This window comes from Cherax quadricarinatus, unplaced genomic scaffold, assembly GCF_038502225.1.
Source record: "Cherax quadricarinatus isolate ZL_2023a unplaced genomic scaffold, ASM3850222v1 Contig38, whole genome shotgun sequence".
NCBI classification, from domain to species: domain Eukaryota; kingdom Metazoa; phylum Arthropoda; class Malacostraca; order Decapoda; family Parastacidae; genus Cherax; species Cherax quadricarinatus.
Window position 1 is genome coordinate 324,291 of NW_027195064.1, and position 5,439 is coordinate 329,729.

Consider the following 5,439-nt stretch of genomic DNA (forward strand, 5'->3'; position numbering starts at 1 on the left):
AGGAGCTGGTGTTGGTGACATAGTCATCAGGTTGGATAATATTATGTCAGACAATGGGAACAAGCCCATTATCTGTCTTAGCACTGGTGGAAATGGCATCGGGAATTGTAGGAGACAGGAGCTGCTGGATAAGTATAGGTCAGCCTTAGACGTAGTCAGGTCTAAGGGAGGAATCCCAATTATATGTAGCATCTTGCCTAGAAGGGGAGTGGGCAATGAAACGATGTCTAGGGCAATTAGTATAAATTGCTGGCTACACAAGTACTGCAAGGAACCTGCAATCCCATTCATCAATAACTGGGACATATTCAATGGCAAGCATGATATGTATGCAAGGGATGGGGTTCATGTCTATGGGGATGGAGTGGTTGTATTAGCCAATTCGATTGAGGGGGTCATTGATGACTTGTCTATGACTTTAAACTGATAGATTATAGAGGTATGGGTGTCTGTGGGAAACAATCAGGCTGCAGTACTAGGGTTGAAAACTGCAGATATAACCAGGATACCTCAGGGAACAATGTGACAGGAAATCTTGAGTCTAGTGACTTGATACGGTTCAAGATAGCTTTTTAACCAGCTTGTTACAGAACCAACAAGAAAGTGATCACAAATCACTTAGTTTCAATATATTTTGAAATTACCCAGTAAAATGCAATCAAGTCTCTGTCCCAGACTTTCGCTTGGCCGATTTCATGTGACTGAAAAATTACCTGGGTGGGCTAAATTAGGATGTCCTGACTATGGGTCAGGTAGGTGATCTTGTTTGCCAATATGACATTTTTCAGAGCATAGTTCTAGTTCCCCAGACAACTTTTGTTCCGAGTAGGGAAATAAGATCTAACAAAAATGATCCCAGATGGATGAACAATAGATTAAAACATCTCAATGGTCAAAAGAGAGGCATATATAGGCGTATCAAAAGAGCGAAGGGGCAGTTAAGAAATCAATATATTTAATTAAAGAGAGAAATAGAAAAAGAAATAAGAAAAGCAAAAAGGGATTACAAGGCTAAGGTCGCAAGGGATTCGAAGACTAACCCAAAAGGGTTCTTTCAGGTATACAGAAGTAAGATTAGGGACAAGATAGGCCCACTTAAGAGTAACTCAGGGCAGATCACTGACAGTGATAAGGATATGTGTGAAATTTTCAATTCTTACTTCCTCTCAGTTTTTACTTAGGAAGATACTGGCGAAATTCCAGAAATAATAGAATATGTAGAATAGGACGATAATAAACTATGCACGATTGCTGTAACTAGTGACAAATAAAGAAATTAAAAGCTAACAAATTCCCAGGCCCTGATGAACTGTTTGCAAGGGTATTAAAGGAATGTAAAGAGGAACTTAGCACACCTTTGGCTAATCATTTCAACATATCACTACAAACTGGCACAGTGCCTGACAAGAGGAAAATGGCAAATGTAATGCCTATTTACAAGGCAGGTGACAGGTCCTGAGATTCGAACTATAAAACCAAAAAGCCTTACCTCCATAGTAGGAAAATTTATGGAATCAATAATTGCCGAAGCACTTTGTACCCATCTCGAAAGGCATAAATTGATTATGAATCTCAGCACGGTCTTACAAAGGGGCGTTCCTGTCTTACGAATTTACTAACTTTCTTCACTAAGGTATTTGAGGAGGTAGATTATGGTATTGAATATGATATTGTGTATATGGACTTCAGTAAGGCTTTCGATAGAGTTCCACATTAGAGGTTATTTGAGGAAACTTAAGGCACATGGAATAGGAGGAGAAATTTTTTCCTTGGTTGAAGCACGGTTGACGAATAGCAAAAATTATTTAGGAGTTTTGGTTAGCAGTAATCTAAAACCAAGACAACAGTGCACTAGTGTTCGCAATAAAGCTAACAGAATTCTTGGCTTCATAGCACGAAATATAAATAATAGAAGTCCTCAGGTCGTTCTTCAACTCTATATATCCTTGATTAGGCCTCATTTAGATTATTCTGCACAGTTTTGGTCGCCGTATTACAGAATGGCTATAAATGTACTGGAAAACGTACAAAGGAGGATGACAAAGTTGATCCCATGCATCAGAAATCTTTCCTATGAGGATAGACTGAGGGCTCTGAATCTGCACTTTCTAGAAAAGCAAAGAATTATTGGGGATATGATTGAGGTGTATAAATGGAAAACAGGAATTAATAAAGGGGACGTAAATTGCGTGCTAAAAATATCTAACATAGACAGGACTCGCAGCAATGGCATTAAATTGGAAAAAATTCAGATTCATGAAGGATATAGGAAAGCACTGGTTTAGTAATAAAGTTGTGGATGAGTGGAATAAACTCCCGAGCACCTTCCTAGACGCTAAGACATTAAAAATAGGTTGGATAAATACATGAGTGGGTGTGGGTGGGTGTGAGTTGGACCTCCCTAGCTTGTGCTACTAGGATGCTGTGCTCCTCCCTTAAGTGACGTGTCTGACCTCACTAGGTCAAGGCATTGGCTTAAGCCGGTGGGAGAATTGGAGCTGCCTCGCATAGGCCAGTAGGCCTGTTGCAGTGTTCCTTTTTTCTTATGTTCTTAAGAACTAAAATAAAATGTTGACTAGAATCGTGAACTCTAGGGGCAACACACACCACATTTCAGTTACTTGACACCTGAGAAAATATAAAAAAAAATCCTGATGACGCAGTTTTGATCTGAGGAAATGGGGCTCTTTTCACATTTAAAAATCTTGATACGAGGAACTGGAGCTATACCGCTCTGAGCCACTCTGAGCAGGGAAAAATTTAAGTAACTACGTATAACTCTGGGAAAATTAAATCTTGTTGATGCAGTCTTGATCTGAGGAATTGGAGTTCGCTCCCATAGTGTGATGGGAGGATACACGACATAGCGAGATATAGCCTGAGGGTCCACGACATAGCGAGATATAGCCGGAGGGGCTCATGACGTAGCGAGATATAGCCTACACCAAACTACACTCTTCTTCACTACACTTCACAACCTGCTACATCCTACACTACATCAAACTACACTACACTACTCAAACAACATTACACAAACTACACTATACCAACCTACGCTACACCAAACTACACTCTTCTTCACTACACTTCACAACCTGCTACATCCTACACTACATCAAACTACACTACACTACTCAAACGACATTACACAAACTACACTATACCAACCTACACTACATCAAACTACACTACACCTAACTACACTACAATATACCAAACTATATTAGACTACACCAGACTATACTACACCAAAATACAATACACCATGTTGCAATGTACCAAAGTACACTAAACTAGAGCAAACTATATTACACCAAACTATACCATACCAAAGTACAATAGATCAAACTGCACTACACCAAACTACACTACGCTTCTAAAAACTATAATAAGCACTCTACATCAAACAACTCTACACTAGCTACACTACACCAAACTTCATTTCACCTTCACCAAACTATACCACACTAAGCTACACTATACCAAATTACACTACACTACAGTAAACTACACTTTACTACACCAAACTATACTACACCACACTATGGAACAACAAAATACCATACACCAGGCTACACTACACTAAACTACACTACACCAAATTACTCTCGTCAAAACTGCACTGCACTAAACTACACTATACTACACCAAACTGAACTTCAAAAATTAAACTACTTCTAACTACACTAAATTAACTACACTACACCAAACTACAATACAATGCACAAAACTAAGCTATGCCAAAATATATTGCACTGCACCAAACTACACTACACCAAAATTCACTACAACAAACTATACTACTCCAAGTTGCACTACAGCATACTACACTACGTCAAACTACGTTACACTACAAACTACACTACACAAACTAAACAACACCAAACTACACTACACTGAACTACGCTGTTCCAAACTACTCTACACTAAACTACACTACACCAAATTAAATTAAACCAAACATTACGCAAAACTACACTACAAACTAAACTACACCAAAATACACTACACCATCTATTACAGTGAACTTCATTGGATCAAAATGCACTACACCAAACTACACTATACCAATCTACCTTACACTAAACTACACTTCACAAAATTAAACTACTCCAATCTACATAACTGCAAGCCAAACTATACTACACTAAAGTACAGTACACCAAACTTCACTACACCAAATTATACTGCACAGATCCATAAAACACTAAACCATGCTACACGACATTAAACTACATTTTACTTCAAAAAGCTGTAGAACGCCACGCTACAGTGCACAAAAATAACAAATATCAAACTACACTGCACTAAACTACGCTACACCAAATTAAACTCCTCCAAATTGCACTACACTAAATTATAATTCGTTACACCAAACTACACTTCTTCACTTCAATTCACCAAAATACATTATATCAAATTACACTGTACTCTACAATCTACTCTACACCAAACTACGTTAAACGAATCTAGACTATACTACATGAAACTATACTACACCAGACTACAGTACACCAGACTACAATACACCAGACTACAGTATACCAGACTACAGTACACTAGATTACAGTATGCCACACTGCATTACACCATACTACAGTACACCACACTACAGTACACCACACTACAGTACACCACACTACACCAAACCACTCTACTCGACCTAAGTACACACTACACCAACGTACACTACATTACACCAAACTGTACTTCAAAAATTACACAACTCGAAACTACACTACACAAAACTACAGTACATTAACTACTTTACACCAAACTACACTACATGAGACTACAAGACACTACACCAAATTATATTACACTCCAAACTACACTACACAAAACTACACTTCAACAACCTACACTACACCATAGTTTACTACAAGAAACTACACTGCACCATATTACACTACACCAAACTATATAAACTTCTCCAAACTACACTACACACAGCTACACCAAACCAAACTACACTACATACAGATACGCTACACTACACGAAAGTACTTTGTACCAAGCTACACTAAAAACTATACTACACTGCACTAAACTACAGTACACCAAACTTCACTACACCAAGCTATACTACACAAACCTACACACACAAAACTACTTTACACCAACCAACACTGCACCAAACTACAATACATGAAACTACTTTACACAAACCTACACTACACCAAACTACAGTACACAAAAGTACTTTACACAAACCTACACTACACCAAACTACACTACACCAAACTACTTTACACCAACCTACACTATATTAAACCAAATTACTCTACCACACTAAACCAAACTACACTATAATTCCCCGAACTACACTACACTTCATCAACGTAGACTAAACCAAACTACTCTACACAAAACTACTTTATACCAAACTATGCAACTCGTAACTTTACTACACCACACTAAACTACACTACACCAAACA